The following is a 12,026-nucleotide window of genomic DNA, read 5'->3' as shown; positions in this document are numbered from 1 at the left end:
AAGGCTTGTTAATATGGTTCCTTTTCCAATTCAAGTCTGACAACAAGAGGCAGGAACCACGTGGCTTCGGAAGCTCAGGAAAGTAGCCACCAACCACAGAGAAAGAGAGAACTGGCAGTATGAGAGGTGGAGAAAACAGAAGCGGGAGCAAGGAGCTCAAATGAGATTGATGGCATTTAAATAGAGCGCGTAAAGGAACAGTTACACAGCTAAGAAATGGGAAAGACAGACTAGGGAAAAAAACACAGAAAGAGCCTTTAGATGAAATTCTCTTCCTGGGACAGCAGGTTAAGAGAAATTACACATGGGGAGGTTAAGCATGTAACAAGGGGGAGAATAAAAAAGAAAATGCAGTTTTATGAAGTGTGTTTGCCAATCCAGCCAGCACTTTTGTTCTATTTCTCTCTTTGCGTCTTTTATTGGTAAAGTAACTTTCAAGTGTATGCGCAGGTATGAATGAGAGAGCAACGGTATAATAATTTGAAGCGTTTACACCAGTGCTAAAGTAGGAATGAGGTGTAGCAAAGACATGAAAGAGGTAGCGATAACAAATATGTGGAGAGGCAATAGTGACACAAAAATAAGCCACCTATTTATAAAACTGAAATGGAAGAAATACTAAAGGTTAACTTCTGAAATTGTAGCCGATAATAAAAAGATTCTCGTTGTTGGCAGGATTCGAACCTGCGCTGGGATACCCCAATGGATTTCTAGTCCATCGCCTTAACCACTCGGCCACAACAACTTGCTGTAAGCAGCCTACAAATATTTTGTTTGAAAGTTTTGAAGTTTTCCCACATCAAAGTACTGATATTCTGCAATGCGCTTTTTAAAAACAATGTTTTTTTCATCATGCACGTTCTGTCCTAAAAACAAAAATTGGATGAGTATATCTCTGGATCTGTAAAAGGATACGCTTGCATTCAAACTCTCTTGTGGCACTCAATTTTTTGGACCCTGTTGCACTCTGTTTTTGCGCTGCTTTTAGTCTACGACCCATATTACAGAAGTCAACCATCTCTGAGTATTTGGGACTCCTTTGTAAGTGCCTTATCTTTAATCCTTGAAAAGCTCTATAATAAAGGGGTCTGTCAAAGATTGCTTGAATGGAAGATAAAAGAAGGCCCACTTGTCTCACCAAATGCAGTAGAGAAACCTGATGTTTTACTCATGTTATCCTTAGTTCAGTTTTTGTTAGACCTGGCATCCTTAAGGTGGCCTACCAGCAACCTTTTTGCTTTTCACCTCACGTTTTGCTGTATCTTTATGTTGGCCTTAGGACTCTAATCACTTTATCACTACTGTGAGAAAGTGGCTCTGTATATACTGTTCCCAAATAGGTACAGTGTGCACAGAGTCCCCAGTCCCCAGAGGTTTGGCAGAGGCTAAAGTTAGATATAACCTTACTCTCTAAAGTGGTAGCTTGCCGAGCAGTAAGGCAGTATCAGAGTGCAGTGTAAAACATTTGTTGTACACACTCAGTCAGCAAATGGTCTCACACACTCAAGAACTGAACTCTAGGCCATTGGTTTGCATACAAAAGATATTGTTGTTTTATTTTAGAACCAACAATAGATATCAAAATATACTTTCTCAGAATGAGATGCTTTAGTTAAATACTTTGCAATAGGCAATTGGCTTTTGCAGGTCATAGTTACAGTTTATTGCAATAGGCAACACAATTTGAATAACAATAATACATTGAGCTCAATGGGAATTTTAAGTTATATGCAATTAATTACTTTCAGGATTACTTTTCTAAATCCAGGTCTGGATCCTAGATTCAGTCCTGGGACAGTTCTTGGAAACAAGTGAGTAAATTCGTTTTAGTTACTGTTGTGATTTTTAAGCAATATTTTGCTATTTTAAAAGTTGACACTTAGAAACTTTTGCTGATCAAATTACCAATGTTATCCTATGGAAGGAAATTCACTTAGCAGGTAAGTGGGGTTATGGTTACTTTTTCTAGGTCAGTGTTGGATCCTAGATCCAGCACTACTGTACCACCTGTAAGCAGTTGAGAAACTGTGTTTAAGTTATACAGGCGATTTTTAAGGAATATTTACATGTTTGCAAAATCGACACTTAGAAGAAATTTCACAGAAAAACAGTCAATGGTTTCCTATGGAAGAAAATTCAAGTTACGGGTAAAGTACGTTCTCGTTACTTTTGTAATCCAGTGCTGGGCTCCTAGGCTCAGTACTGGGACATCTATCTAAAACAGGTAAACAATTACGTTTTCACATTTGGTACGATTTTTAAAGAATATTTGTAAGTTTCAAAAATCGACACTTAGAAAATTTTCAGCAAAAAGCAGGCAATGATATCCCATGGAAGGAAATTCGAGTTACTGGTAAGTACGATTAAAATTACTTTTCAGGGTCAGTACCGAGCTCCAAGATGCAGCACTGAGGTCTCTCCTGATAACAGGTGAGTAAATCAGAATTCGTTGTTCGGCTGATTTTAGATGAATATTTTAAAGTTCCAAAACTCCACACCACTTAGAAGAATTTCCAAGTGAAACCACTGAATGTTAGCCTATGGAAGAAAAGTGAGTTATCGGCTTTTAGGTAAGTACTCGACTGGCAGAGTTATGGTTCTGGGCTTAGACTCAGGGGTCTCCCAGGTGAGTCCCAGCCTACTTGCCAAGCCTTAAACTCCCCTTTTATTACATATAATTTATACCTAAGGTAGGCCCTAGGTAGTCCTAGGTGCATGATGCTATGTAAGTAAAAAATAAGATATGTACTTTGGTGGTTCGCGTGTCCTGTAAGTACCAAACAGTCTATTTCATTTTTCACTACTGTGAGGTCTACCCCTCTCATAGGTTAGCTCTGTGTATTCCCCTATACTTTTTATTTGGTAATTCCATATCGGAGAGGAGTAGCTTTATTTATTTATTGAAAATCCTACTTACTGGTGAGGTTGAATTTAACTTTACTATTTTAGAAATGCCACTTTTAGAGAGTGAACATTTCTCTGCACTTACTGCTCTATTTGCCTGAAACCTGGCCCCAATACACGTCTGGATTGGGCTGGGTGACAGCAAAATGTGTGCCTTCCCTCTAGAGAGCCACAACACAGGTCACTCAACTGCACCTGGGGGGTGAGCTCCGCTCCCCCTCCACCCCCAATAGGTTCAAGAACGATAATTTATGTAAGTAAATACATTATAGCTACAGCTTATAATCATGCGAGTTTAAATCATTTGTTGTTAGATGGTTTAAATATTTGAAAGGATCTGTTTTTAATAGACATTTTACAAAAACCACTGGTACATTTGCTAATTCTGTAAAATTAACACCCAACTGCCGTGACATTGCCAACCACAATGCCGTGACTCGGATTCGAACCGAGGTTGCTGCGGCCACAACGCAGAGTACTAACCACTATACGATCACGGCGAGCTACTTGGGATCAACGACATACAGTGACATGGAGAATTTATAATTCGGAACACTCAGGGCTGTTCCTGTGATAGGCTGGATGTATTCATTGCTTCCTCATTCTTCATTCAGAGGCTGCGTCTCCTCAGTGGTTGATAGGCTGAAACCGTTTCCTGGCCGCCTGCTTGTGAAATGCCAGGAGTCAAAGATCACACATTACACTTGCGGACCTGTGATGGAACAACAATGCAGAGAAACCCACCTGGCACAGACCTTCTATTCTGTCTATTAGACCTGCATCTTCCCTGCACCTTTCAAGCCATTTGTATGTGAAGCAAGAAAGAGTTAGAGAGTGATCCATCTATTCTTTTATAGGGAGGATGTCGCCGTGAGCTCCTCCCAGCTAATCACACGAACAGCAGAAAAGCAAGATAAATACACAGTTGAGGGGTGGGCTGCATGGTTATGTTTTTGAGTAAATATTGAAACTGACCTCAGTGGCTCATTAGCAGAGCTGCGGCTAATGACTGGTGCCAAATCATGATGAAGCAAGCACCATGGCTCGTAGGGGACCCACAACACGCTTTTCTTAGTTCACTGAATTAAAGTATAAACTTCCGCCGTGTGTGAATGGTAAAGGCTTGTTAATATGGTTCCTTTTCCAATTCAAGTCTGACAACAAGAGGCAGGAACCACGTGGCTTCGGAAGCTCAGGAAAGTAGCCACCAACCACAGAGAAAGAGAGAACTGGCAGTATGAGAGGTGGAGAAAACAGAAGCGGGAGCAAGGAGCTCAAATGAGATTGATGGCGTTTAAATAGAGCGCGTAAAGGAACAGTTACACAGCTAAGAAATGGGAAAGACAGACTAGGGAAAAAAACACAGAAAGAGCCTTTAGATGAAATTCTCTTCCTGGGACAGCAGGTTAAGAGAAATTACACATGGGGAGGTTAAGCATGTAACAAGGGGGAGAATAAAAAAGAAAATGCAGTTTTATGAAGTGTGTTTGCCAATCCAGCCAGCACTTTTGTTCTATTTCTCTCTTTGCGTCTTTTATTGGTAAAGTAACTTTCAAGTGTATGCGCAGGTATGAATGAGAGAGCAACGGTATAATAATTTGAAGCGTTTACACCAGTGCTAAAGTAGGAATGAGGTGTAGCAAAGACATGAAAGAGGTAGCGATAACAAATATGTGGAGAGGCAATAGTGACACAAAAATAAGCCACCTATTTATAAAACTGAAATGGAAGAAATACTAAAGGTTAACTTCTGAAATTGTAGCCGATAATAAAAAGATTCTCGTTCTTGGCAGGATTCGAACCTGCGCGGGGATACCCCAATGGATTTCTAGTCCATCACCTTAACCACTCGGCCACAACAACTTGCTGTAAACTGCCTACAAATATTTTGTTTGAAAGTTTTGAAGTTTTCCCACATCAAAGTACTGATATTCTGCAATGCGCTTTTTAAAAACAATGTTTTTTTCATCATGCACGTTCTGTCCTAAAAACAAAAATTGGATGAGTATATCTCTGGATCTGTAAAAGGATACGCTTACATTCAAACTCTCTTGTGGCACTCAAGTTTTTTGGACCCTGTTGCACTCTGTTTTTGCGCTGCTTTTAGTCTACGACCCATATTACAGAAGTCAACCATCTCTGAGTATTTGGGACTCCTTTGTAAGTGCCTTATCTTTAATCCTTGAAAAGCTCTATAATAAAGGGGTCTGTCAAAGATTGCTTGAATGGAAGATAAAAGAAGGCCCACTTGTCTCACCAAATGCAGTAGAGAAACCTGATGTTTTACTCATGTTATCCTTAGTTCAGTTTTTGTTAGACCTGGCATCCTTAAGGTGGCTTACCAGCAACCTTTTTGCTTTTCACCTCACGTTTTGCTGTATCTTTATGTTGGCCTTAGGACTCTAATCACGTTATCACTACTGTGAGAAAGTGGCTCTGTATATACTGTTCCCAAATAGGTACAGTGTGCACAGAGTCCCCAGTCCCCAGAGGTTTGGCAGAGGCTAAAGTTAGATATAACCTTACTCTCTAAAGTGGTAGCTTGCCGAGCAGTAAGGCAGTATCAGAGTGCAGTGTAAAACATTTGTTGTACACACTCAGTCAGCAAATGGTCTCACACACTCAAGAACTGAACTCTAGGCCATTGGTTTGCATACAAAAGATATTGTTGTTTTATTTTAGAACCAACAATAGGTATCAAAATATACTTTCTCAGAATGAGATGCTTTAGTTAAATACTTTGCAATAGGCAATTGACTTTTGCAGGTAATAGTTACAGTTTATTGCAATAGGCAACACAATTTGAATCACAATAATACATTGAGCTCAATGGGAATTTTAAGTTATATGCAATTAATTACTTTCAGGATTACTTTTCTAAATCCAGGACTGGATCCTAGATTCAGTCCTGGGACAGTTCTTGGAAACAAGTGAGTAAATTTGTTTTAGTTACTGTTGTGATTTTTAAGCAATATTTTGCTATTTTAAAAGTTGACACTTAGAAACTTTTGCTGATCAAATTACCAATGTTATCCTATGGAAGGAAATTCACTTAGCAGGTAAGTGGGGTTATGGTTACTTTTTCTAGGTCAGTGTTGGATCCTAGATCCAGCACTACTGTACCACCTGTAAGCAGTTGAGAAACTGCGTTTAAGTTATACAGGCGATTTTTAAGGAATATTTACATGTTTGCAAAATCGACACTTAGAAGAAATTTCACAGAAAAACAGTCAATGGTTTCCTATGGAAGAAAATTCAAGTTACGGGTAAAGTACGTTCTCGTTACTTTTGTAATCCAGTGCTGGGCTCCTAGGCTCAGTACTGGGACATCTATCTAAAACAGGTAAACAATTACGTTTTCACAGTTGGTACGATTTTTAAAGAATATTTGTAAGTTTCAAAAATCGACACTTAGAAAATTTTCAGCAAAAAGCAGGCAATGATATCCCATGGAAGGAAATTCGAGTTACTGGTAAGTACGGTTAAAATTACTTTTCAGGGTCAGTACCGAGCTCCAAGATGCAGCACTGAGGTCTCTCCTGATAACAGGTGAGTAAATCAGAATTCGTTGTTCGGCTGATTTTAGATGAATATTTTAAAGTTCCAAAACTCCACACCACTTAGAAGAATTTCCAAGTGAAACCACTGAATGTTAGCCTATGGAAGAAAAGTGAGTTATCGGCTTTTAGGTAAGTACTCGACTGGCAGAGTTATGGTTCTGGGCTTAGACTCAGGGGTCTCCCAGGTGAGTCCCAGCCTACTTGCCAAGCCTTAAACTCCCCTTTTATTACATATAATTTATACCTAAGGTAGGCCCTAGGTAGTCCTAGGTGCATGATGCTATGTAAGTAAAAAATAAGATATGTACTTTGGTGGTTCGCGTGTCCTGTAAGTACCAAACAGTCTATTTCATTTTTCACTACTGTGAGGTCTACCCCTCTCATAGGTTAGCTCTGTGTATTCCCCTATACTTTTTATTTGGTAATTCCATATCGGAGAGGAGTAGCTTTATTTATTTATTGAAAATCCTACTTACTGGTGAGGTTGGATTTAACTTTACTATTTTAGAAATGCCACTTTTAGAGAGTGAACATTTCTCTGCACTTACTGCTCTATTTGCCTGAAACCTGGCCCCAATACACGTCTGGATTGGGCTGGGTGACAGCAAAATGTGTGCCTTCCCTCTAGAGAGCCACAACACAGGTCACTCAACTGCACCTGGGGGGTGAGCTCCGCTCCCCCTCCACCCCCAATAGGTTCAAGACCGATAATTTATGTAAGTAAATACATTATAGCTACAGCTTATAATCATGCGAGTTTAAATCATTTGTTGTTAGATGGTTTAAATATTTGAAAGGATCTGTTTTTAATAGACATTTTACAAAAACCACTGGTACATTTGCTAATTCTGTAAAATTAACACCCAACTGCCGTGACATTGCCAACCACAATGCCGTGACTCGGATTCGAACCGAGGTTGCTGCGGCCACAACGCAGAGTACTAACCACTATACGATCACGGCGAGCTACTTGGGCTCAACGACATACAGTGACATGGAGAATTTATAATTCGGAACACTCAGGGCTGTTCCTGTGATAGGCTGGATGTATTCATTGCTTCCTCATTCCTCATTCAGAGGCTGCGTCTCCTCAGTGGTTGATAGGCTGAAACCGTTTCCTGGCCGCCTGCTTGTGAAATGCCAGGAGTCAAAGATCACACATTACACTTGCGGACCTGTGATGGAACAACAATGCAGAGAAACCCACCTGGCACAGACCTTCTATTCTGTCTATTAGACCTGCATCTTCCCTGCACCTTTCAAGCCATTTGTATGTGAAGCAAGAAAGAGTTAGAGAGTGATCCATCTATTCTTTTATAGGGAGGATGTCGCCGTGAGCTCCTCCCAGCTAATCACACGAACAGCAGAAAAGCAAGATAAATACACAGTTGAGGGGTGGGCTGCATGGTTATGTTTTTGAGTAAATATTGAAACTGACCTCAGTGGCTCATTAGCAGAGCTGCGGCTAATGACTGGTGCCAAATCATGATGAAGCAAGCACCATGGCTCGTAGGGGACCCACAACACGCTTTTCTTAGTTCACTGAATTAAAGTATAAACTTCCGCCGTGTGTGAATGGTAAAGGCTTGTTAATATGGTTCCTTTTCCAATTCAAGTCTGACAACAAGAGGCAGGAACCACGTGGCTTCGGAAGCTCAGGAAAGTAGCCACCAACCACAGAGAAAGAGAGAACTGGCAGTATGAGAGGTGGAGAAAACAGAAGCGGGAGCAAGGAGCTCAAATGAGATTGATGGCGTTTAAATAGAGCGCGTAAAGGAACAGTTACACAGCTAAGAAATGGGAAAGACAGACTAGGGAAAAAAACACAGAAAGAGCCTTTAGATGAAATTCTCTTCCTGGGACAGCAGGTTAAGAGAAATTACACATGGGGAGGTTAAGCATGTAACAAGGGGGAGAATAAAAAAGAAAATGCAGTTTTATGAAGTGTGTTTGCCAATCCAGCCAGCACTTTTGTTCTATTTCTCTCTTTGCGTCTTTTATTGGTAAAGTAACTTTCAAGTGTATGCGCAGGTATGAATGAGAGAGCAACGGTATAATAATTTGAAGCGTTTACACCAGTGCTAAAGTAGGAATGAGGTGTAGCAAAGACATGAAAGAGGTAGCGATAACAAATATGTGGAGAGGCAATAGTGACACAAAAATAAGCCACCTATTTATAAAACTGAAATGGAAGAAATACTAAAGGTTAACTTCTGAAATTGTAGCCGATAATAAAAAGATTCTCGTTGTTGGCAGGATTCGAACCTGCGCGGGGATACCCCAATGGATTTCTAGTCCATCGCCTTAACCACTCGGCCACAACAACTTGCTGTAAACTGCCTACAAATATTTTGTTTGAAAGTTTTGAAGTTTTCCCACATCAAAGTACTGATATTCTGCAATGCGCTTTTTAAAAACAATGTTTTTTTCATCATGCACGTTCTGTCCTAAAAACAAAAATTGGATAAGTATATCTCTGGATCTGTAAAAGGATACGCTTGCATTCAAACTCTCTTGTGGCACTCAAGTTTTTTGGACCCTGTTGCACTCTGTTTTTGCGCTGCTTTTAGTCTATGACCCATATTACAGAAGTCAACCATCTCTGAGTATTTGGGACTCCTTTGTAAGTGCCTTATCTTTAATCCTTGAAAAGCTCTATAATAAAGGGGTCTGTCAAAGATTGCTTGAATGGAAGATAAAAGAAGGCCCACTTGTCTCACCAAATGCAGTAGAGAAACCTGATGTTTTACTCATGTTATCCTTAGTTCAGTTTTTGTTAGACCTGGCATCCTTAAGGTGGCTTACCAGCAACCTTTTTGCTTTTCACCTCACGTTTTGCTGTATCTTTATGTTGGCCTTAGGACTCTAATGACGTTATCACTACTGTGAGAAAGTGGCTCTGTATATACTGTTCCCAAATAGGTACAGTGTGCACAGAGTCCCCAGTCCCCAGAGGTTTGGCAGAGGCTAAAGTTAGATATAACCTTACTCTCTAAAGTGGTAGCTTGCCGAGCAGTAAGGCAGTATCAGAGTGCAGTGTAAAACATTTGTTGTACACACTCAGTCAGCAAATGGTCTCACACACTCAAGAACTGAACTCTAGGCCATTGGTTTGCATACAAAAGATATTGTTGTTTTATTTTAGAACCAACAATAGGTATCAAAATATACTTTCTCAGAATGAGATGCTTTAGTTAAATACTTTGCAATAGGCAATTGACTTTTGCAGGTAATAGTTACAGTTTATTGCAATAGGCAACACAATTTGAATCACAATAATACATTGAGCTCAATGGGAATTTTAAGTTATATGCAATTAATTACTTTCAGGATTACTTTTCTAAATCCAGGACTGGATCCTAGATTCAGTCCTGGGACAGTTCTTGGAAACAAGTGAGTAAATTTGTTTTAGTTACTGTTGTGATTTTTAAGCAATATTTTGCTATTTTAAAAGTTGACACTTAGAAACTTTTGCTGATCAAATTACCAATGTTATCCTATGGAAGGAAATTCACTTAGCAGGTAAGTGGGGTTATGGTTACTTTTTCTAGGTCAGTGTTGGATCCTAGATCCAGCACTACTGTACCACCTGTAAGCAGTTGAGAAACTGCGTTTAAGTTATACAGGCGATTTTTAAGGAATATTTACATGTTTGCAAAATCGACACTTAGAAGAAATTTCACAGAAAAACAGTCAATGGTTTCCTATGGAAGAAAATTCAAGTTACGGGTAAAGTACGTTCTCGTTACTTTTGTAATCCAGTGCTGGGCTCCTAGGCTCAGTACTGGGACATCTATCTAAAACAGGTAAACAATTACGTTTTCACAGTTGGTACGATTTTTAAAGAATATTTGTAAGTTTCAAAAATCGACACTTAGAAAATTTTCAGCAAAAAGCAGGCAATGATATCCCATGGAAGGAAATTCGAGTTACTGGTAAGTACGGTTAAAATTACTTTTCAGGGTCAGTACCGAGCTCCAAGATGCAGCACTGAGGTCTCTCCTGATAACAGGTGAGTAAATCAGAATTCGTTGTTCGGCTGATTTTAGATGAATATTTTAAAGTTCCAAAACTCCACACCACTTAGAAGAATTTCCAAGTGAAACCACTGAATGTTAGCCTATGGAAGAAAAGTGAGTTATCGGCTTTTAGGTAAGTACTCGACTGGCAGAGTTATGGTTCTGGGCTTAGACTCAGGGGTCTCCCAGGCGAGTCCCAGCCTACTTGCCAAGCCTTAAACTCCCCTTTTATTACATATAATTTATTCCTAAGGTAGGCCCTAGGTAGTCCTAGGTGCATGATGCTATGTAAGTAAAAAATAAGATATGTACTTTGGTGGTTCGCGTGTCCTGTAAGTACCAAACAGTCTATTTCATTTTTCACTACTGTGAGGTCTACCCCTCTCATAGGTTAGCTCTGTGTATTCCCCTATACTTTTTATTTGGTAATTCCATATCGGAGAGGAGTAGCTTTATTTATTTATTGAAAATCCTACTTACTGGTGAGGTTGAATTTAACTTTACTATTTTAGAAATGCCACTTTTAGAGAGTGAACATTTCTCTGCACTTACTGCTCTATTTGCCTGAAACCTGGCCCCAATACACGTCTGGATTGGGCTGGGTGACAGCAAAATGTGTGCCTTCCCTCTAGAGAGCCACAACACAGGTCACGCAACTGCACCTGGGGGGTGAGCTCCGGTCCCCCTCCACCCCCAATAGGTTCAAGACCGATAATTTATGTAAGTAAATACATTATAGCTACAGCTTATAATCATGCGAGTTTAAATCATTTGTTGTTAGATGGTTTAAATATTTGAAAGGATCTGTTTTTAATAGACATTTTACTAAAACCACTGGTACATCTGCTAATTCTGTAAAATTAACACCCAACTGCCGTGACATTGCCAACCACAATGCCATGACTCGGATTCGAACCGAGGTTGCTGCAGCCACAACGCAGAGTACTAACCACTATACGATCACGGCGAGCTACTTGGGCTCAACGACATACAGTGACATGGAGAATTTATAATTCGGAACACTCAGGGCTGTTCCTGTGATAGGCTGGATGTATTCATTGCTTCCTCATTCCTCATTCAGAGGCTGCGTCTCCTCAGTGGTTGATAGGCTGAAACCGTTTCCTGGCCGCCTGCTTGTGAAATGCCAGGAGTCAAAGATCACACATTACACTTGCGGACCTGTGATGGAACAACAATGCAGAGAAACCCACCTGGCACAGACCTTCTATTCTGTCTATTAGACCTGCATCTTCCCTGCACCTTTCAAGCCATTTGTATGTGAAGCAAGAAAGAGTTAGAGAGTGATCCATCTACACTTTTATAGGGAGGATGTCGCCGTGAGCTCCTCCCAGATAATCACACGAACAGCAGAAAAGCAAGATAAATACACAGTTGAGGGGTGGGCTGCATGGTTATGTTTTTGAGTAAATATTGAAACTGACCTCAGTGGCTCATTAGCAGAGCTGCGGCTAATGACTGGTGCCAAATCATGATGAAGCAAGCACCATGGCTCGTAGGGGACCCACAACACGCTTTTCTTAGC

At 40.2% G+C, this 12,026-nt stretch overlaps 5 non-coding genes across 5 annotated transcripts; all 5 read right to left on the bottom strand.

Annotated features, from left to right (window-relative positions):
• Positions 1–663: 663 nt before the first annotated feature.
• TRNAS-AGA (transfer RNA serine (anticodon AGA)) lies at positions 664–745 on the bottom strand. The gene has a single exon. It is a non-coding gene; the product is annotated as a tRNA-Ser (tRNA).
• A 2,587-nt stretch (positions 746–3,332) lies between these two features.
• Positions 3,333–3,404, bottom strand: TRNAH-GUG (transfer RNA histidin (anticodon GUG)). Its single transcript has one exon. It is a non-coding gene; the product is annotated as a tRNA-His (tRNA).
• Positions 3,405–4,685: 1,281 nt separating this feature from the next.
• On the bottom strand, positions 4,686–4,767 carry TRNAS-AGA (transfer RNA serine (anticodon AGA)). Its single transcript has one exon. It is a non-coding gene; the product is annotated as a tRNA-Ser (tRNA).
• A 2,588-nt stretch (positions 4,768–7,355) lies between these two features.
• On the bottom strand, positions 7,356–7,427 carry TRNAH-GUG (transfer RNA histidin (anticodon GUG)). The gene has a single exon. It is a non-coding gene; the product is annotated as a tRNA-His (tRNA).
• A 1,281-nt stretch (positions 7,428–8,708) lies between these two features.
• Positions 8,709–8,790, bottom strand: TRNAS-AGA (transfer RNA serine (anticodon AGA)). The gene has a single exon. It is a non-coding gene; the product is annotated as a tRNA-Ser (tRNA).
• Between the last annotated feature and the right edge of the window lie 3,236 nt (positions 8,791–12,026).

This window comes from Triturus cristatus, chromosome 12 (assembly GCF_964204655.1).
Source record: "Triturus cristatus chromosome 12, aTriCri1.1, whole genome shotgun sequence".
NCBI classification, from domain to species: Eukaryota; Metazoa; Chordata; class Amphibia; order Caudata; family Salamandridae; genus Triturus; species Triturus cristatus.
The sequence above is the reverse complement of the archived record's forward strand: the minus strand, read 5'-3'. Positions and strand labels throughout refer to the sequence as shown.